At 41.5% G+C, this 23073-nt stretch overlaps 1 protein-coding gene and 1 pseudogene across 5 annotated transcripts in view; one reads left to right on the top strand and one right to left on the bottom strand.

Moving 5' to 3' along the window:
- Nucleotides 1–23073, bottom strand: part of LOC131280128 (leucine-rich repeat and calponin homology domain-containing protein 1-like) — a 169097-nt gene that overhangs the window by 13473 nt on the left and 132551 nt on the right. For all 5 annotated transcript variants that reach the window (XR_011650008.1, XR_011650007.1, XR_011650009.1 and 2 more), the window contains one exon: nt 12704–12844. The gene's annotated coding sequence lies outside the window, so the exon portion shown is untranslated. The remainder of the gene's footprint in view (nt 1–12703; nt 12845–23073) is intronic.
- LOC101417887 (E3 ubiquitin-protein ligase Mdm2-like) lies at nt 6537–8898 on the top strand (annotated as a pseudogene).

Below are 23073 nucleotides of genomic sequence, written 5' to 3' on the forward strand. Positions count from 1 at the left end.
GTGAGGTTTTTTCAGTATTGTAGGAAATCAATGGAATATCCTTAGGGATTTTTTTTTTTTAAAGTTACTGAAGATTTACTGACCCTCTACCATCTAAAGACAACATTCCACCACCTGCAAACTGATGACATTATATTCTGGAAAAGAAAACAATGAAAAACCAATCTCTGGCCTACTCAAAATAAACTTATCAGGTTTTAATAACTTCACATACAGCTGTCAAATTAGAAGGAAATGAGACTTGGGTACAACACATGTAGCTAAAACTGGTGCCACTTCCAAGGTGGGTATATGAAATGGTATATGATCCAAAATTAAAATTAACCAAAATAATCCAGAAGCAGTTGACACTGTGTGTGTATCTGATGTGGACAGGTACTGCCAAGATCATGGAACAAGAACCCATTCAACCAAGTGTTTTTCAGGTTATGGGGAAGTTTTTTGGGTGATGAGGTACAAACACAGATACCCAGCAAGATTGCATGAAATGAGAGGTTCATAACATCGAAGAATCTGGAGGGGGAGAATGGAGAATCTTGGGAGGGTCCCAGCTTACCTAGCCTAGGTTCCTGTGAGGGATCATGGAAGGGCAGGTTGGAGCACATGTTTATTCCAGGCTCTTTTCTTTACTGTGACCCAGATGGGAAGGATCCAATGGACCCTGAGCCTGGCAGTTTCACAATATATGGTACAAAAAGCATATGTAACTAAGGCCATGTGGAGAAGCTGAGAGCAGCTTCTTATCATCCAAGTCATATGGAAATTAATGCCTTGCAAATAAATTATGCAGCAGGAAAGAGCTGCAGTGACAAGGGGCAATTGAAAAGAAGTGGCACAGGCTGATCATAGAAGCTGAGGTTAGCTCTTATCATCCATACCTGTGAAGGTGCAGGTGTTGCTAGTTGTGGTTATACCCAGAGAAGGGTTAACTCAGGTGGTTGCTCAAAATGTGAATTTATGACTAAGTTGGGACAAGGCAAAGATGTATCAAAATAATTTTTTTCATTACACCAAAATTCCCTTGTTTAATTGACACCCTTGTGCTTTTATCTATATTTACAATTTTGTTTTTATGCTTTTGTTATCTTCTTCAAAAACCTATTTTCCATACTTTCTCTAGTCATCAAGATAAACCCTTGTTAAAATAACATTATTAGGAGCAGATGTGACTCAAGTGGTTGAGTGTCCACTTCTCACATTGGAGATCCTGGATTCAGTTGCCTCATGCCTCCTAAAAATTTAGAAAAACAACAAGAAAAACAAAAGAAATAATCAATTCAGGGAAGCCTATGTGGCTCAATGTTTGAGCTCCAGCTTCCCACATATGAGGTCTCTGGTTCAAACCCTGGCCTTGGTACCTCAGACAGACAACAAAACAACAACAAAAATCCCAAGGGGACTGCACTTCATCAGTCCAACAGTGGTTTATATGGACTAATATTCAGGTAACCCTTCCCAGGAGAACAAAAGGCAAGTCAGCAAAGCCAGCATCAGGTGACCAAGGGTATTGGCTCTTCTAGGTTTGAATTTCCTAGTCTGAAAAGGCAGACTGTGGTCAGCACTCATTTTGTTTTGCTTAAAAAAAAAACTTTCTCCTGAGAAAAGAAAAAAAAAATCATACTTTCATTTTTAAAAAGCATAACTACATAAAATCATGGGTTTACAAAGTAATAAAATTTGACATCCAAATAAAAGTTTTTCTCCCAGAAATTTCTCAAACCCTTCTTGTGTCACATATGATGCTAACAAATATAAAGCAGGTAATCTAAATTTCAGTTTTGTGACAAAATGCATGTTTTTCCAAAGCTGCACAGAAAGCTCACCTAAACCCTTGGGCCCTGAGAGAGTGGCCTTTAGGGAGCAAGCTGGGCACCCAGCAGCCTCTGGGGCTGAGGTCCAGAAACAGAATCCCCTGTGAGTGGGGACTGGACCATGAAGGCAGCAGAGAGGCCACAGGAGCCCAGAGGCTTGGTGGGAAATCTCAGTCTCCATTCAGCCATGCTCTGTTTGGTGTTCTCTGCACAAACCAAAGGCACCTGGATCCACTGTGTGAGGAGAGTGATAAAAGCACCTGGGGAAGTGGCTGCCTTCAGGGAGAAGACCAGGCTGGGGGAGCTCTCACTTACCCCCATGGAACAGGGAAGAGCCTGAGGGCCATAGAGGACCACCTGCTCACAGGGCCTCTATTCTCTAAGCACCCAGCTCAAGCCCTTGCCAACCACATCCCTCCAGTATAAACCACTGGTCTCCTTCTGACTGCACTCACCACTGGGGAGGCATTACTACTGCCCATGTGCAGAGAATGGTTTGTCAGGTCAAATCCTCCAAAACTGCAGGTTCTCTGTGAAGGAGAGGTGGACAGGAGAGGAGTTACCCCTGAAGTAGCTGGCAGAGCAGCACACCAACCCCAGACCCCACTTGCAGGGTGTCACTGAGCCACAGATGTGTGTGCAGGTGGAAGTGATGGGGGAGAGGGTGCAGGACTCAGGTTCCCAGGAACCTCTTGCCTAAACAGAGGTCCACAGTGCCCCTGACATACAAACACCATGATCACCACAAAGCCCTCTGCATATTCTGTGCCCTAAGATTCCCAGTCTTGTCATGACCCAGCCTCCCATTCAACCTCCTTTATGTCAGTGACAAACAAAATAAGGGCTATTTATACAGGGTCATGAGCTCAGCAGTTTTAGAAGAGAAGACAGAAGCCCAATGGCTCCAGAGAGCCTTCTAATGGACTCCTGTGTAGTTTAAATCACTCAGAAAGGAGCGAGGCTATGTTTACTGCAGGCTGACAGGCAGGCTCATGCACTGGTGTCTCCCAACCACAGCCACAAATTTACCAACCTACTTAAATATGACCCTTTTTCTAAAAGTGTAAAAGGAAGAGACCACATTTCCCCAGAAAGAAAAAGTTGGATGAACAACTGTCTTCAACCACACTCTTTAATTTCATCAGGAAAATTATTGAAGTTTTATAAGGAAGAAGAACTTCAGTGTCCTTTTAGCTTGTTTCAAACTTCATGGAATGCCTTTATATTAGACAATATAAGGCAGTAACTTTCTATTTCCAGAAATTGATTTGAATACACTGTTGACTAAAAAACTAAACAAACAAACAATACCTAAACTTCTAAGAAAATAAGTGAAAGCAGAAACATCCTATTTTTGGCACAGCTGATTATCTTTTTAAGTAGCTGTAATAAGATGTGAACAGCAGATACATGTTTCTCAAAGGACTGTAGTTAATACTATGTATACTAGAACAGCACAATGAATATTAGACATACTGATTATTTAAAATAGGCATGCTTGCTCTAAATACTTTAATTAGCTGACTGAGAAACACCCAGGAATGGAAATTCCAGACACTGGGCTCCCAGATGTGGACTCAAATCCTGTGTCTGTCTTATGCAGTGTGATGAGTGAAGTGCTTAGACTCAGCTCTGGTTCCCCAGCAGCAACACTTATCATGAACTGAAGACTGGATGGCAGGTGCTCAGTGAGGGCCACTGCACTCAGGACAGCCACCAGTGCCTCCCGACCACTGTGACCCTGAAGTTGAGGCTCAGCCAATGCCACAGCCATGAAATGAAGGGCTGGAATTCGTTCTGTGAATTTCCACTCTAAAAGCAAAGCACACTGGGGAGGAATGGAAGGGCTGGGTGTGGCAGTTTTGTTGAAAGAGGAGCAGGCAGCAGCCTCTCAGGGTGGCAGGTGATGAGGACACCACAGAACCTTCTCCTTCAGCAAACAGCTGCTGCTGCTCTGAATAATGTAGGGTGGATGCGATCTCCAATGGGACATTCCTAATTCATAGCAATTTAATGGGATATCTGACTTCCTTTATAGTCAACTTCACTGGACCTCGATCTACTCTGTAAAAAGAGAAAGACCCACATGCAAAAACGTTCACCAAACCACCTAACAAAGCAAATGATGTTGCACCCACCCTTCAAGGCTGATTTTTAATATTAGCTTTCCCTTCCCACCTTATAAGGTCAAGTAAAGGTTCTCATGTTTACTAAGGCAATGATTTTATTTCAGTTCCTTTCCCCTGACTCAGGCTTCATGGCAGTGTGAGGTCCGGATGCCACACTTGGTAGCATCTGCACATCCTTCTTTAACAGCAGCAGCTTCACAAGATTGGAGCCCAGCTTGTTATTTCTAATGCACATGAAATAGCTGATAAAGAATTTATGAGGAAACTATGACTGCAATAAGTGAAGCTCACATTTAAGTTTCTAAATTCCTGCTGTATGTACTTATTCTTAAAACTGAAAGCTTAAAGCTAAGAATGGACTGGTTTTCTTAAATACCAACTAAGACCACATCCTAAGATAAGAAAAGCTATCTGGAACAATTTTTCTTTCAATCAGTGGGGGATTGACAAGGAGTATAACAATAAATAGTCCTCAAACTAATCTCCAACTTTTTCTGTAATACCACATAGTTCTTGAAGCAGCACTCCTTAAATGGAGAAAATAGGTTGTAAACATTAAAAGAAAAATAACCCAATCTTTGATTTTGTGATATAAATGAAGCTATGTACTCCTTGCATCTTCTGTACAATTATAGAAATGTTTCAGACATACTTGTGGAGAGGGCAGCTAGTAAGTGGAATATGCCATGCAGTTGACATGCATGTCTCTTCCCCCAAACAAAAATTTAATGACCAAATAAAATAAAGACAAGTGACACATCCAGTGTGTGTGAGGCATTATCATTTCCCTGAGGTTTCATTAAGCAAATATGGTATTTTTAGAACACAAAAAGATCAAGGTTGAAGAATAAAGGACAGCTTTTGGTAAAATGAAGGAAATATATGAAAGGAAGAATGCAAAAGAATTTTGAAAATAAATAGAGCAAAGAAAATAATCCTAACCCCCTGAAAAACAACAAGAAAATTTTCTTATTTCTCAGTGAAACATTGTTTTACATTACTTTCTCTGGATATTTAGAAAATTAAATGTTGTTTTCCTTGTACAGTAAAGAAATATGCACAAATATAATTGAACACTGAACATTTCAGCAAGTGCTAAGCTGCCCAGTGCTGCCCTAAGTTCATAGCACCTTAAAAATATTTAGACTTGGGCTGAGATTTGTGACAGAGATTACATACATTGCTATCATTATGGGGCAAAATAAATATTTTCTTTTAAAAAATGGTGCTTGAAAACAACCTTGTCTGATGTCTACATGATGCCTGTGGAATTAGTCCCTGACCCACATGTTAGCACAAATCTGAAAAAAATAACTTTCAGAGGGAAGTTCTTGATGAAGTTACATTGTTATAAATGATGGCATATGCAGTCTATTATTTAGGTATCATATTGATAATGTATCATCTTATGTTGTGAACCTACATATATCGTGAATACCATGAGGGTCATATGAACAACTGAGTGTACTCAATTTGGGAAAATTGTCCGTGTCACATAATTTAAACCCACAAGGTTGGTCAGCCAATTAGGGAAGTGGGCTGTTTTATCATGGACATGAGCTGGGAAGACACTGGTGTGCTGAGCCTGTACTGAGTCTGGCCATGGTATATTATACAGAACAGAGGCGAGGCTGACTGAGCAAGAAAGAGAATTGTCATTTCAGCACAAAAACAAAACCCAAACAAAAAATACCATGCTAGAAAGGAAGAGAAAACTTTAGCTACATAGTAATAGTATTAAAAGAGCCACAAGATTCCTTTTTAGAATCTTTTAGAATGGAGAAGGGTGTTTCACATTGGTGCTGACCAGACAAGGACCTGGTGACATATAAGTAGCACAGTCTTGGGCTGGGGAGGATGGCAGGGTGGAGGGCCACTGTCATCCTGAAGAGCTGGGTGGGAGCCCAGGGCTTCTCCAGGCTCTGGGCATTCATACAGACCATGTGCCAGCTTCAAGGGGACAGGCACATCCTCTTACCAGTCTAACCACACAGTAGTAAAACTGAGAAGCATTTTATTATCTGTAAGCAACTGCTTCATTTCTGGCTACATATAAGAGAATACACAAGATGTGTGTGCACATTTCCAAATGTTGCTTCTTTTGTTTAAAAAGATAAGAGCATCTAAGAGCTTAAGTAAAAAAGAAGAGCTCTAATCTTTTTCCCTGTTAGTTAGCAGAGACAACAAGCATGTCTCTCAAGGCATCAAGGCAGAATGCTCGGATTCATATGGGCTCTCAAGAAGTTGGGGGGACCTCCACACTTAGCTTCCCAGCCCCAGTGGCCTCCCACTATCAAGAGGACAGATGGGAAGAGGGGGGAGCATGGCTATTAGCAACCTTTGTTCCTTTTGTTTGGGGCTTGTGTTGCCCTGAGTGACTGGAAGGGGGATGGAGCAAGAAGCTGAGCCTTTTTCTGGTCAGAACCTCTGGCTCAGTATCTGATGCTTTTGCCTCAAGGGATCTCCTACTCCCAACCTAATGTGTTGGAATACAATAGTGGTGTGAAATTGACATGAAGGCTTCCATGTGCCCCATGAACAGAACTGGGGAGCCTCAAAAGATCCCACTGTAGGCATGAAAAACCCTGCATGGCAAATGTTCAATACCAACAATTATCTAGCTACTGATATGCTATGAACACCTCACAGATTCCTGTTTCAGAACCAGAGACCCTGGTTAGAACAAAACAATCATTGCTGAAGTTGCTAAAGTCTGTTGGTGCACAAACACACACACAATGAAAGACATTATATTTTATCTTGGCCACTATATTATGAGCAAGTGATGAGAAACAACAATATATTGTATATTGTTCAAACTATCTTCTAGGGGAGTTTTTGTAGTGCCAAGCTCCTCTGTGAAAGAACACAGAAAAATGTCTACAGAAACTTGGTAGTAGTCAACCAGCAGGAACCATCAGGTTCAGGTGCATCTCTAAGTGAAAACAGGTGTCACCTTCAAGATGGCAACCATCAGGAAGCAGACTTGGTCCAGTGGATAGGGTGTCTGTCTACCAAATGGGAGGTCCACAGTTCAAACCCCGGGCCTCCTTGACCCATGTGGAGCTGGCCCATGTGCAGTGCTGATGCGCACAAGGAGAGCTGCCCCACACAGGGGTGCCCCCCACATAAGGGAGTCCCATGCACAAGGAGTGCACCCCTTAAGGAGAGCTGCCCAGCGTGAAAGAAAGTTCAGGCTGCCCAGTAAGGGTGCCACATGCACGGAGAGCTGACACAACAAGATGATGCAACAAAAAAGAGACACAGATTCCCATGCCGCTGACAACAACAGAAGTGGACAAAGAACACACAGCAAATGGACACAGAGAACAGACAACTAGGGCAGGGGAGAAGGAAGGGGAGAGAAATAAATAAAATAAATCTTAAAAAAAAAAAGATGGCAGCCATCAAAGGGACCTTGTGCAAGAGGTGTAGGAGGAGAAACCTTCATCCTCAAATTTGATTTTTAGACCTTCATCTAAAAGGAGAGTAATTAGTGAGACAGAAAATTCAGAAGACTTAGCTGGTGGACAATAGAAAGCACCATAAATTTGCTAGAATTTACTTTTCCTCCAATGAAAGTCTTGCTCTATGTATAATAAGGAAGATATGGTGTAAAAGATTCTGTAGGAGTGAATCAATGGAGACTATCGAATCTGGATCTTGATACTGGTTTAAATGAACATTCTGGTGATTGGTTGAATCAGGATTCAGTTTCAGATCAATTCAGTGTATAATTTGAAGTTGAATCTCTTTATTCAGAAGATTAGTGAAGAAGGACAAGAACTCTCATATGAAGATGATCAGGTTTATCAAGTTACTGTATATCAAGCAGTGGAAAGTGATACAGACTCATCTGAAGAAGATCCTGAAATTTCCTTGGCTCTCTGTGGGAAATGTACTTCATGCAATGAAATGTATCCTTCCCTTGTGGAAATGCATTACAACAGATGTGAGAATTGACTTCCTGAATATAAAGGAAATAATAAAGGGAAAATACCTGGGAAAGCCATACTAGAAAATGCAACACATGTAGAAGAGGGCTTTAATGTTCCTGATTTCAGAAAAATGACAGAGGAAAATAATAAAATCACACAAGCCTCCCAATCCCAAGAAAATGAGGGCTATTCTCAGCCATCAACTTCTAGTAGCAACATTTATACCAATCAAGAAGATGCCAGCCATCTCCCCATTGGGATTTAAGCCCCCTCTCAAGTAGAAGCAGAGTGGGATCACCATCCTGAAATCCTCAAGACTGGGGAGTGAACAATGGACTAAAGTAGACTTAGTATTATTCTATTATAGACTTAATATTATTCTAGCAATGGAAGAACTTTTATCATTGATGTAAAGATAGTGGCCACCAGAGGTTCTGAGGCGAGGGAGAGGGAAGAATAGGTATACTATGGGGACATTTGGGGCACTGGAATTGCCCTGCATGACATTGCAATGACAGGTGCAGACCATTACATTTGGTCATAACCTATAAAATTGGGTAAGGCAGAGTGTAAGCTATAATAGAAACTATAGTACATTGTTAATAACAATGCCTCAATATGTGTTTATCAATTGTAGCAAATTTACCACACTAATGGAAGATGTTAATGTGGGAAAGTGTGGGAGGGTTAGGGTGAGGAGTTGGGGAATATGGGAATCCCCTATATTTTTTATTAAACATTTATATAATCTAAAGCTTCTTTAAAAATTAAATAAAGCTGTCAGAGAGTTTGAGAGGAATGAAACACAAGATAAAGGAAAATGCATGGAATCTAGTTTCCATCTTTGTGCCATTGAACCTTGTGACCTAAAATTGACTGTATCATCCATGACAAAAAAGGACATATCATGGCTTGTTTTACATATTCAAAAAAGCTAAAAAAAAAAACAAAAAATAAAATAAGGCCTGTCCAATATGTAGGCAGCTAGTTCAAATGATTATGCTAACTTATTTCTCCTAGTTGACTTGTTTGTAAGAGTAGAATTATATATTTCTAACTATGTAACCCTAAAAACTCAGTTATTTTGGCAACATTAAATTTATTTTTATGTTTTTATACATATTGAAGTATAAAAGTATCTCAGTCCATGTAGAATTCTTCTCCTTAATGTAATTTACCTACTTGGGGATGGGATGGGGTTTAGTGAATATTCACATCATTTTAGGAAAATTTCACTTCTGTTTATAGTTCATATTTGGGTTTTAATGTAATTTGAATTGGCTATATAGCTGGTTATTTAATTCTATCCTTCATATTTTAATTCATTTCCACCTTCACTTAAATAAAAATATCTGATTTTTCAAAATATAAGTAGGATATTCACATATAAGTTCTTTAGTACCTTTCTTTTATGGAGATAAATTTTGTGAGAAAGATTTATTATTTAAATTTTAGATACTCTTAAATCTTCTCATCCTTAGTTACTCTGCTCTTTCAGAGTCTCTTAAAATATTCTTTACAGGGAAGCAGACTTGGCCCAGTGGTTAGGTTGTCTGTCTACCACATGGGAAGTCCACAGTTCAAACCCCAGGCCTCCTTGACCTGTGTGGAGCTGGCCCATGTGCAGTGCTGATGCGCGCAAGGAGTGCAAGGAGTGTGCCCTGTAAGGAGAGCTACCCAGTGTGAAAGAAAGTGCAGCCTGCCCAGGAATGGCACCACACACGGAGAGCTAATGTAGCAAGATGATGCAACAAAAAGAGACACAGATTCCCATGCCGCTGACAACAGAAGTCGACAAAAACAAGAACATGCAGCAAGTGGACACAGAGAACAAATGACTGGGGGCAGGGGGCAGGAAGGGGAGAGAAAAAAATCTTTTAAAAATTTTCTTTACAGATAAATAGAAATTGGTAGTTATATTCTCTGCTACTGAAGTAAAAAATGTACCACTTGTTCTCCAGGTATAGGTGGTGATGATGTTGTCCATTGAGAGTCTTTCAGAAGAGCCAATACAACTTTTTTAAGCTCTGTAGTAAAATGTGGAATTGTCCTGGGAGGTCCAATGTGACATACATTTTCAGGGTTTGGTGGGAATTGTTTGTTTCTCTCAAGTGAAAAACAGTTTAATTCACTTTGAAGTGTCTTCTTAGGCAGGGTTACACAGTCTCTATTAATTGCCTAGATATCAGACCTTTGCTTAAGACCAGTTTCAGAAACCAGTGAATTCAGAAAGATTAATTCATAAATTAGTTAAAAGGAAGAACTGTTCATTTTCTTAAAAAAATAGCTGGAAAGGTCAACATTTCTCTAAATTATCCAGAAAATATACATCACTTCCTTCAAGAATTACAGGGTCATGGGATTCTGATATTGCTGTCAAACTGCGCAGATTAACGTATTGATTTATATATACATATGAGGCCTTCAGCAAAATAGTATGAATAAACAAACCTTTAGATAAGTGGAGTTGAGTTTTAATTTAAAGTCCCAGTGTTTTGCTTCTGGTTATGACAGATTGAGGGCAATAAAATAAACTGAACTAAGGGTTTAGAATAGAACTGAGGGACAATTTTAAACAGCTACATAGTGTGTCTGTTACTAGCAGTAGATTGTTACAGATAGACTTCATAAAAACAATAAATACATCCACATATGACTTACCCATGTATACGTATGTAAATATAAAACAAATGGCTGAAGGTATTGGTAGTTAAGCCAAAGCTATTCTCAAATACAGTAAAGCTTAATTAATTTTTAATTTATGATACTTCCAACTAGAGCTAAACAGAACACATCCTTTCTAAGAAGAGTTAGTATAAATGAGATAATTTAATATACATTCAGAGTATATCTATGCAGTGATTATACTGCTTACAATGCAAAACTCTGAGCAAATGGAATCTCACTCTAAATGCCTATGGATTAAAAAATAAATAAATAAATAAATGCCTATGGATTATTAATGTGGTCTTGATTACCTAACTTTTAAAGCATGGTGTAAAATATTATTGATTGATTTACAAAGAAACAACTTATTAAGTGATTTTAAAACTTTAAAAAGCAATGCTATTATTTACTGCTACTTCTCTAAGGTTAGATCTATCTCAACTCCAGTTATTTATAGGGCTTCTAGCATTATAAATTTAACTGATTGCTGGGTTTGCCAACATCTAGATGATAAAGATGGACCTAAAATAATGTTCCATTCAGGCAAAAGTGATCATTCAAAAAAAGAGGTAAATGTTTAATAAAAAGATTTGGTATCCTGTTAAAAATTAGTCAGCCCTTGTTACAGATCAATAAGTTAAATGTATTTGGCATTGGGACACTTTATTTGAAGGTTTAACTAGCTTTTCACAACTTATAATGTGGTGATTATAAACTCTTCTTTTTGCAAGAAAACTGTAATAAGACAGGGCCAAAATTGGATATATACAAGACTGGCTGCATATATTGGTTGTATATAACCAATCAATCAGGTTAGATTCAGTCAATTGAGATGGGACTCCCATATTCAAAGACAGAGACCTTAAAAGTGACTCCGATAATGATACTTTTACTGATGTAACAAAGAAAATCACTAAATTAGATATTGACTCAATGACAAGTATCCCACTTGCATGTGTAATGCCTGCATTATCTCTTTACCCAATACAGATAAACTTATATAACATGATTTAGTCAATATTCAGGTTATATTTAACATGGAAACTCAACATACTTAATTGGAAGTAATATACATGAATTGTTACATCATTTAAATAGGAATGCTTTCTTCTTTCTCAGACTAATGGACTCTTGTAAATGGCAATGTGCTGATGCTTATATGACCTCCTATAAGGGTAAAAAAATACAAATAGAGAGACATTCAAGGTGGTTTTCTGGATCTAATCTTAACCTAACTTTAGATCATATTGGATTGCTTATTTTCCATGTGGGAAAATGTATAAAACTTTTCTCCATGTTTGGTCAGGAAGATGTGTACTAGGTTATTTTGTTCCATGTATACCAAAGATATTTACACTAGCAAGGGAATTTCCAGGAAGATGGCAGAGCAGGGAGATTCAGGACTCACTTCTCTTCCAAAAGAGCTAGTGAAGAGTCAGAAACTGTCTGTAACATTTGCTCTGGAGCCCAGGAGGCCAAAGGAGCATTAGACAGCATCCAGACGATGGTGTATGGAAAAGGCTGAGAAATTGTGCTAAAAACTGTATGTACAACATTGTGATTATAATAAAAGCCATTGATTATACACTTTGGATAGATCATAGTGTATGTGAATACATCTCAAAAAAGAACAACTTAATAAAATAATAAATAATTGTGCAAGAGTAGCCAGAAATAGCAACTATGTACAGCAGGGGAATCATAGAGAGGTTGAGAGGTGAGGAATTTTCTCGTTTTTTATTATTACTGAAATAATGGAAATGCTCCAATAATGATTGAAGTGATGAATGCACAACTATGTGATCATACCAAATTCCATTGTTTTTATACTTTGTATGAATTGTAAACTTTATTAATATGTGCAAATAAAATTGATTTGTTAAAAAAAGAAGACTATGCAATCTAATTACAATTTTTATCAAGTTAAAAAAATACTGAGTAGCTCACTCTGCAGTGACAGCTGGCACTCATCCCCCATTCATGATATGGGCTATCTTAGGATCTAGTCCCACTGCTGACATGGAGGAAAGCAGTTAAGCCTTAAAGACACAATGCCTCCTTAGGGCTGCAGGGAACAGTATTCTAAAGGGTGCCATATTTTTGGCAGGCCAGGAATTCAAGCTTCACCAAGTTGTGAAAAAGGTTTCTGGTGTCTTACCTGTACCTCTCTCCAGGGCTCGTTGGGGCTGGTCTGAGCCCTTTTTGTGAGTCTCTGGTCCTCATTTGACTAGAAATACTGTTTTCAGAAGTCCTTTCTGAGGAGACCATCCTCCAGGATTTTGCATATCATGTAAAACAGCTAGAGGCAATGAAAGGAGTGTGTAAAAACTATAGAGACAAAAATAAACAACAAAAACAAAGAAACAAAAACAGAACAGATCAATATTCCCAGAGGAGGAACTAGGAAAGGATCTTTTTTCTTGGGGTGAAACAATTACACAAATAGTACAATCTTAAAAATTATACCAAATATCCAGGGCTAGAATGAGATGAAGAACTGGGAAAATTTGATCAATTAAATACAGCCAATTCTAAGTGTCAGAGAAGAGTTTTAATATAAAGCCAATCAACAATAAATAAAATACTAGGCAAGAGAAAGAAACTGGCCTTCATGTTGGGGCACTTTGAAACTTTATGTGGAGCCCAGGAAAGATCACATATTCTTGGAGCTAATTCATTCCTGTGGGCTTGAGAACTTGAATTGGATTCAATTTGGGGTCTTTGATTGGATTGCTTCAGTGAGTCTAGGGTGGGTATCGGTCTTCTTGCTGGAGTCCTTTATAAATGGAGGGCTGAAAGCAGCAGATGTAATATAGCCTGTGCACAAATCTAAACTTATTTTATTTCCAAATATGCCTAGAACGCCAATTGAGAAGTATAAACTCTGTAGGCTTTGAATATTCAGGGAGGATATAAGCTGGAATGTGGGGGGGGGGGTTAGTGCTAAACGCTGACTTGGAATGTGGGGGATATGCATTAATTCAAGCTTACCTGGGGGAAATAACCAATCCAATACTCAGACAAAACACTTGAAACTAACAAAAAGTCTTTTTGCATATAAGCACCGTTTGTCTCCCCACTCTTATTTCCTCTGTATAAAAGGGACCCAAAAATTCTATTTGGGGCTTGGTTTCTATTAGGACAGTAGTCTGCCAAGCCTGGCCAGTCAAAATAAATCAACTTCCTTCTCAGATTTCTCATGTCCTGGCCTTCGACACCACATACACCTGACTTCTCTGCTACTACAATTCTGGGGGCTTGTACAGGATTGCATTGAGAAGGTCAGAGGTGGCAACAATTGTCTGCCCCTTTCAGATGTCTCTGAGGAGGCTGGGAGGGCCCAGGTGAAACCCAGCCCTGGGTGCCCCTGGACTCCCCTTTTAGTCCAGAAAGAGGTTGTGGTCTTCACTAGAGCCCTCCTGAAAGAACCAGAGCACCAGTAGGTTTGAGAGACCCTGAGAATGAAGCAAGGAGCACTACACATCAGATGGGTAAGACCCCCTGGGGCAGGAAAAGCCTAGTTCTAAAATTAGGAGGGAGACTGATAAGCTCTCTAAAAGGGGAGGCCCCAGTACTCCTGAGAATAAAGGAGGAAGCTGCCTCCTCTCCAGGTCCAAAAAAAGGAAAGGGGGGTGGTTGTGTGCATGTGATTGTGGCAACTGAGTGAGATGCAGAAAATCACTTCTGCAGGGTAAGTGCAGAGTCCTGATCTGTGGTTCTGTGGTGACCTCATAAGATCAAGGGCAGTCTGGGGGGTCCCTGCAAAGGGACCCTCTTCCAAGTTGGGGGCTTATACTGACCTGCTAAGGTTAAGAGGTGCTGAAAGTTCCCATGAGGGTCACAGCCAGAGATGGACTAAGTGTAAGGTTTGAGTGACTGCTGTGTACCATCAGCATAGGATGGAAACATGGGAAACACACAAAGTAGGACCCTGTTAGGTTGTATGCTGAAAAACCTCCCCCATGCATTCTGTGAAGATGTGTACCGCATAAGGTTACAACCAGAAAAGCTTAGGATGCTTTGTGAATTAGAATGGCCAACTTTTGGCATGGGCTGGCCCCAGGATGGCATTTTAGATCCCTGGATCATCCATAAAGTCCATGATGCAGTAACTGGAAACCCAGGACCCCCAGACCAATTCCCCTATATTGATGCTTGGGAAAATGCTGTGAGCCAAAATCCACCTTGGTTAGGGTAGTGCATGACTAAGGAAGCTAGAATTTGCCTAATACAGAAACCAAGGAGTGCTGTCCCAGGGACCAGACCAAACAATCACTGTGCAAAGGGCCCAGAGAAAGTGTGCCCCAAGTCCAGTGCCAATCTGCCCATTTTAGAAGGGCCATTTGAACATGAATTTCCACCGCCTTATGTGATGACTCCTGCCCTGGCAGTACTAAGGAATGAAAATGAGCTAGTCTCCCTAAGCAGTGCCCCACTGTCATCATCCACATGGGGAAGTGTGATGCCCATACCATCCCCACCACTGCTTTTATCACCATCAGAGAGGGCACCTATACCATCCCTCCAGTTGCCTTTATTGACATCTGCACCAGAGAGCCCTACACCATCCCTGTAGCAACTTTTACCATCTCCTCAGTGGTCTTTGGCAGCTTCTGCAATGGAAAATACAGATCAGCTGCTTTTACAGCCCATTGCCCCTGGCAATGCTGCTGTGGCACTGCCAATCAGTCAGGGGGGAGATGCTGAGAGGTGGCAACTCAAACCATGGGAAGCCCTAGGGGCAGAGGGAGCAGAGATAAAGCTTGCCTTCCAGCTACCTCTCCATAAAGCCTGGACCCAAATTTTTTATGATGCACATGTCCAGCTTTGGGGGGGTTGGGAGCTGGACATTCACCTATCAGCCCTTTACCATAGCAGACCTTTTTAACTGGAAAAGCCACACCTCACCATTATTCTCAGAGAAGCCTCAAGCCATGATGGGCCTTTCCAGTCCATCTTACAGACCCATAAACCCAACTGGGTTGATTGTAAACAACCCATAATGACTTTATTAAACTTTTAAAAAAGAATGCGTGTCATGCAGGGAGCTCTAACCTGGCTTAGAGATCACCCACCTGAGGGAATTTTGGACAGTGACCAATATGCCCACTTGCAGTTCCCAAAGGAGGACCCCCTGTGGGATCCAAAGAGCACAACCAGGCTCAACTGACCAGAAACTTTCCATAGGGCCTTAGTTGAATGATTCAGGGTGGGGAGCCACAAGACAGTAAATGTGGCAAAAACTACTCAAATTCTACAGGCTCTGGATAAGAGTCCAGCTCAATTCTATGAGAGGCTGTGCAACGTGTTTTGTTTATGCACACCCTTCAAACCCAGACGTTCCTGAGAGCCAAACAATGGTCAACACAGTGTTCATTGCCCAATCACAAGCTGACATCTGAAGAAAGCTGCAGAAGTTGGATGGTTTTGCTGGAATGAATATCTCTCAGCTCATGGAAATAGCTACTAAAGTCTATGTCAACCATGACGTAGAAACAAGGAGGGAAGAAAGTCAGAAGATGAAGAAGGCAGATCTGACAGTGACAATCATGGAAAAATCCATTCCTGTGTCAAGGAGAGTAAACTGGGAGGCCCTTGCCCTAAGGAGAGGGAAGGGCCTACATCTAAGGCAAAAATCAGTGTGTGTACTGCAAAGAAGATGGGCACTGGAAGCAAGAGTGCCCCAGCTGGCCATTTGACCCTGCCACTGCAGCCAAAACATTAGCCAGGAAAGCTAGTGGGGCATCACAAACCAAAACCTGGGTCCATAAAAGGTCAGGAAAAAACCCTGCAAATTAGGTCATTGGGCTGGCAGGAATAGAGGACTCTAATGGAGATGATTAGGACAGACCAGGCTCCTATTTTCCTGGCCCCATGGACCCTCTGGTCAGAGTCCAAATTGGGGGCCACACCATACATATGATGGTTGATGCTGGGGCTCAACATTCTGTAATGACCAAGCCAATTGGGCCTCTCTCAAAAAGACAGACCACTGTCATAGGGGCAACTGGCAAAAGTACCCAACGGCCCTTCCTGCAAACCAGGACCTGCAACATTGGGGGAAAAGAGGTCACTCACAAGTTCCTTTATCTTCCAGAGTGCCCAGTCCCCCTCCTGGGTTGAGACATGCTGTCTAAACTGCAGCTCAAATTGCCTTTGACATCACGGGCAATCCACACTGACACTGGGGCCACAGGACCCTCTGAGAATAGTGCTAACCCTTCCTCTGCAGGAGGAATGGAGACTGTTTTGCCTCAGTGAAACTGGCCAATCCATGCCCATGTAGCTCCCTTTTGAAGATGTGCCTGAAGTATGGGCAGAGGGTCACCCAGTGGGGATGGCACATGACATTCCTCCAATTATTATTGAAATAAAGGCCACAGCCAGTCCAATAAGCATAAAGCAATATCCAGTTCCACGCGAAGTGCAAGTAAAGATCCAGCTACATATTCAGAGATTACTGCATGAAAGCATATTGAGGCCATGCCCCTCTCCATGGAACACCCCACTCTTTCCAGTTAAAAAAGCTGATGGGGATTACCACCCAGTCCAGGACTTATGAGCAGTTAACTCAGCAGTAATAACTCTTCATTCTGCAGCTTCTAATCCATATACTTTTCTCAGCTTAATACCCTCATCGGCAATCTACTTGTCATGCCTAGACCTTAAGGATGCCTTCTTCTGCATTCAGGTAGTGCCCTGGAGCCAGCCAATTTTCACCTTTAAGTGGGACCATCTGAACTCAGGTGAAAAGCAGAAGCTAACATGGATGTGATTGCCTTAGGGGTTTAAAAATGCACCCACTATTTTTGGACAAAGCCTGGCCAGTGATCTCAAATCCTTTAAACCAGAAAGCCATAACTGTTTTCTCCTCCAATATGTAGATGACCTCATTCTCAGAAGTCCCACATACCAAGACTGTGCTGACAGAACTTATGCCCTCTTAATGCATCTACAGCAAAAAGGCTATTGGGTGTCTAAGAAAAAAGCCCAAATCTGCCTATCGCAAGTCAGATATCTAGGTTATAAAATAACGCAGGGACACTGTGAATTGGGACTTGAAGAAAAAAACAATCTGTAGACTCCCTGTGCCCAACACCCACTGGAAGCTGCAAGAGTTCCTCAGAGCGGCAGGATTCTGCTGCAATTGGATCCCCAATTTTGGGATCCTCATGTGCCCTTTATATGAAGCCACAAAGGGGGAAGATCATGATTCCCTGCTCTGGGAAAGCCCACAGAAAAATGCTTTCATTGCCTTCAAACAAGCTCTTATGAAAGCACTGAGCCTCAGACTTCCAGATCTCAGTAAACCATCCTGCCTCTATGTTCACAACTGCCAAAGCATCGCAGTAGGGGCACTCAGTACCTTGGTTCCTGGCAAACACTCATAGCCTGTCTATCCAAGCAACTGGACACTAGCTCAAGGCTGTAGCAGCTACAGCCATTTTTACACTAGAAGCTATAAAATTAACTCTTGGGCAGCCTTTAATTGTCTGGGTTCTGCATGCAGTAATCACAGTCTTAGAAGCTAAAGGAACACACTGGCTAACTAACAGCTGCCTGGTTAAATATCAAACACTATTATGTGAAAGTCCATCCATTCAACTGGAACTTGTAAAAACCCTAAATACTGCCACCCTGCTACCCGTGGAGCTGGGGATTCTAGCCCATAACTGCCTGGAAACATCACAAGAAGTATATTCCAGCAGGCCAGGCCTCCAAGACCTGACATGGAGTTCTTCACGGATGGGAGTAGCTTTATGCAGGACAGCAATCAGTGAGTGGGATATGCTGTGGTATCAGGAGGCCCAGAGCATCCTGGATAACAAATCAGCACAGAAAGCCAAACTCATTGCACTCACCCAAGCCCTACAGCTTGCAGCTGGAGCAAAGGTTAACATCTTCACAGACTCCAAATATGCCTTTTTTACCCTGCATATGCATTGAGCCTTATACAAACAAAAAGGACTCATTAACTCAGAAGGAAAGAGCATTAAATATGGCATGCAGATTCTGGAACTACTAGAAGCAGTTTGGAAACCTATCAAAGTAGCTGTAATGCACTGCAAGAGACACCAGACAAGTCACAGCCCCAGCGAAATCAGAGGGCAGATGCTGAAGCAAAAAGAGTGGCATGGGAAGGATACCTATCTGAAAACCTGGTCACTGCTCTCATTCCTCAACCTTGTAATTATCAGAAACTCCAGTATACCCTGACTGCTTTTGTCCCACAGCCTCTGAATCACTGAGAGCTGCAATACAATCAAGCCAAGAGAAAGTGGATGCTCTCTGATGGTGGTATATAAAGAGAAAATGGATGATAGACATAGAATAGTTGTGCCACAAATATTAGCCACAACTCTAGTTCAACACTACCATGAGAACACACACTTGGGGAAAACTCATCTTATAGAAATGTTAGAAAGATTCTTCTACATCCCAAGTCTAGCTGCTATCACCCATGCCATATGCCAGTGGTGCATCATAAGTGCAAAAATAAAACCTTTGGCAGGGGGCCTACGGGAGTCCCAGGAATCCAAAGAATTGGCAATATGCCTCTTGAAGATCTAGTAGTTGGTTTCAACGAAATGCCACACTCTGAAAGTTATAAATATCTCCTAGTCCTTGTTTGCACCTTTTCTGGCTGAGTGGAGGCCTTTCCCACTTGAGCAGAAAAAGCTGAAGAAGTAACCAAAGTTCTCCTCAGGGAAATCATTCCTAGATATGGGCTACCCCTCTCAATTGGCTCTGACAATGGACCCACCTTCATCTCTGAAATCACTCAAAAAATGCCAAAGCACTGAGCATCTGATGGAAACTGCACACCTCTTCCCATCCTCAAAGCTCAGGAAAGTAGAGTGAATAAACCATACAATAAAGACTTATATTGCCAAGGTTTGCCAAGAAACTGGGCCAAATGGGTGTAAGTACTTCTGAGTCCTCTTCTCCAAGTTCAGGCAAGCCCAAGCTGAAAGCGAAGCCTAACCTCTTTTGAAATCCTCTTTCAGAAACCACCCCCTTAATCCAAAATATAAAAGGGGATCTCAGAGAAAGAGGAAACTTATCAATAGCTCAGCAAATTATCAGCTTAGGAAAAACCTTACAAAACCTGCAACACTAGGTCCAAGAAAGGGCCCCCATTAGCTTAAGCAACTATATACACCTGTACAAGACAGGAGATGCAGTCTGTGTCAAAGACTGTAAGTCAGCTCCACTAATCCTTCTATAGTGAGGACCCTATCTTGTCATTTTATCCACCCCCAGTGGAGTTAAAGTAGCTGAAAGTGTTGTAGAATTTGAGAGAGGTTCAATTATTTGCATATAGAGAGGCCAGGACTCAGGAATGATTTTGAGAAGGAAAAATGGTTTGTTGTCAGCCAGCCGGACTCAGGAGCTTTCTGTTTCAATCCCAAGCCCTGAACAAGACTTTTGAGTTTCTTTTATACAGACAGGAAAGGTTAAATGGTCCCTTTGTTTGAGTTCTCCATAGGCTTGAATTAGCATATATGTCTCCCACATCTTAGGTAAGCTTTTAGCATGGACTTCATACATTCTAGATAAGCTTTTAGCATATTTTGTTTTCATTTCCCCTGAATACTTAAAGTTTATAGACCTTGCATTGTTAAACTGTTTCCTGGGACTGGAGTCATTGCCATGGTTACCAAGGACAGGACTGCAGCCTCTGTCTCACACCCACAAGTCAGACAGCTTAGGTTACCTCTGATGAGACAAAGAGCCTCCCACCCATATCCCACATCAAAAGCACCCCATGGATACACCATAGCTGGGTCAAGTGAGCTGCCCCAGAGTCCTAGACCCATATTCCAGATACCCACAACTCAACCAAACTCATCTTGCAAAGGAACAAAACACCAAGCCCTGCTCCAGTCACACCCTGGAAGCTGACTGGTCCATGCATGGCCGAAGGCTGAGGATGGAACACTAAGCTCTGCTCCAATCACACCCCAGAAACTGATAGGTCTATGTACAGCTGAAGAATAAGAATCCAGTTTAATCCCAGTTACAATGCCCCTTCGGTTATTCTCCCTACTCCTAGCCCTGACCCTCCCACAGAGTGTGAGCCATTATCCAAAAGGTGCAAATGGTGGCCCATGTCAATACCACATTAATATATCATAACCATTACACCTGCAAGGGCCATATAGCCACCTGCCAGTCTCAAGGATTCTCGTATAGTGTCTGTAACACATCTGGTCAAATAACCTGCTATGACCCCAAACCCCCAACAGTCTCCCATAAATGGGAAATAAGGGTGCTTAAGCAAAATGGTAAGCTACTTATCTCTACCCCTGTCACTAGCCAGAACCAATGAGTGTCCCTCCTATTTGACACATGCCAAATTATAGACTCTGGAACACCAAATGTGGAGGGCTTAGCAGTGAGCAAAAATATACTCATAACAATAAGTATATGCATGTTCCAGAAATGAAAAGCACAGCCCAAGGTGGGGGGGGGAGCTTCTGGTGCAAATACATAGGTGCATACTACTGCCCCTACTGGTCCTGTGTCACCTGGAACATGTGGAACACAGCTGCAACTAAACAAACAGCCATTCTCATGAAAGGAATGGCCCTGGCTAACTCTTCCTGCTGTCATTGTAACCACTTAAACCTCACCATCCTTAAACCTGAATCCTGACAGACTCAGGGAGTCCAAATAAGTCTCTGCATTGATGGTAGAGGAATAGACCCAGGAGACTACATCTGGGTTGGGTATTGGGAATACCCACTCACAAGTAAAGCCCATTCTGTGTTCCACTCTTTCTATGAAGAAATGGAAAAGCCCTTTTCCATTCTACAAGGAGTGAGAAACCTCTTCATAAGCCTAGCTGAAGTAGTAGGGGCAGCTTAAATGTCTCCTTGTGCTATGTATGTGGAGGTACTAATATGGAAGACCAACGGCCCTGGGAAACTAGAGAATACAATTGCAGCCAAACATATAATGAAACTGGTCTCTCAGCTGTCCCCTGAGATAGTATGCGGCCCTTGTAAACTTCTGTCATAGGAAAATATTGTGCTTCAAGGGTCTGCCTAAACTCTCCTATATCTGTTGGAAACCTAACATGTACAGGGGGAGAATTCCAAAATTATACCACCAATACAACAGAGCCTTGGGGAACATGGAATGAATATGATCTCATTCTCATAAATTATACTTTCCCCAAATTAATCACAGTATGGAACTCCACTGCAAAAGGCCCCTTTACTACCCCCAAATGGTCTGTACTGGATTTGTGGGAAAGTTGCATTCTGAGAACTTCCCCCAAACTGGTGTGGTACTTGTATGCTCGGTACAATAAAACCCTCCTTCTTCCTCATTCCCTTAAGAGAAGGCAAAGAGCTAGGCCAGCCAGTGTATCAAAATATAAGAAAGGGCTGTTGTTACCTGGAGAGGTGAAGAATGGTCCCCTGATTCTGTAATCCTGTGCTATGGGCCAGCATCTCAGGCAGAGGGTGACATGTGAAGTTATTGAACCTTTATCTATATGCTAAACTGAATCATCCACCTGCAAGCTGTGGTGGAAATAATAACTAATGAAACTGCCCATGCTGTAAACTTACTAGCCCAACAGCAAACTAAATTCAGAAATGCTATCTGTGAAAACCAACTCACCCTAGACCCTATCTCCTGGCAGCTAAAGGAGGAGATTGTGGAAAATTGAATCTCTCTAACTGCTACCTTGAACTAGACAGCACTGGAAAGGTTATTGATGAAATTACAAGCAAAATGGTAAAAATTGCTCATGTTCCTGTGCAGAGCTGGAATGGTTGGAATTTAAGTAATCCTATTGGAAGCTGGCAGTCAATGGTAAACAATTTCAAGCTTCTACTGGGAATAATTGTCTTCATCATAGGAGGATGCACCATACTTCCTGGCCTCCTCCCTTTCATCATAAACAGAATGCACATCCTAATAAATGGTATAATAAAAAGGCAGACAGCTGCCTATCTCATGGCACTATATACATACCAGCCACTCCAGAGAGATTCTGACAATAGTGATGCCAAAGCCTAATAACATTAAGCAGTCATCAAAGGGGGATATAATATAGCCTGTGCATAGATTCAAACTTATTTTATATCCAAATATGTCTAGAAAACCAATTGAGAAGTATAAACTCTATAAGCTTTGGATATTCAGAGAGGATGCAAGCCAAATGTGTCAAGCCTACGTGAATGTGTGGGATATGTGTTAAATCAAGCTTACCTGAAGGAAATAACTTATCTAATACGCCGGTAAAACACTTGAAGAAACTAACCAAAAGTCCTTTTGCATACAACCACAATTAGACCCCCCACTCTTATTTCTTCTGTATAAAAGGGACCCAAAAATTCTATTAGGCACTCAGTTTTTATTAGCACAGGAGTCCATCAAGTCCAGCTGGTTGAAATAAACCATCTTTCTTCCCAGAATTCTCATGTCCTGGCCTTTGATACTGCATACACTTGACTTCTCTGCTACTATACCTTCTTGCCAAAGACCAGCTAAGTAGATACAACCACAGGT

Source organism: Dasypus novemcinctus, chromosome 10 (assembly GCF_030445035.2).
Source record: "Dasypus novemcinctus isolate mDasNov1 chromosome 10, mDasNov1.1.hap2, whole genome shotgun sequence".
Lineage (NCBI taxonomy): Eukaryota > Metazoa > Chordata > Mammalia > Cingulata > Dasypodidae > Dasypus > Dasypus novemcinctus.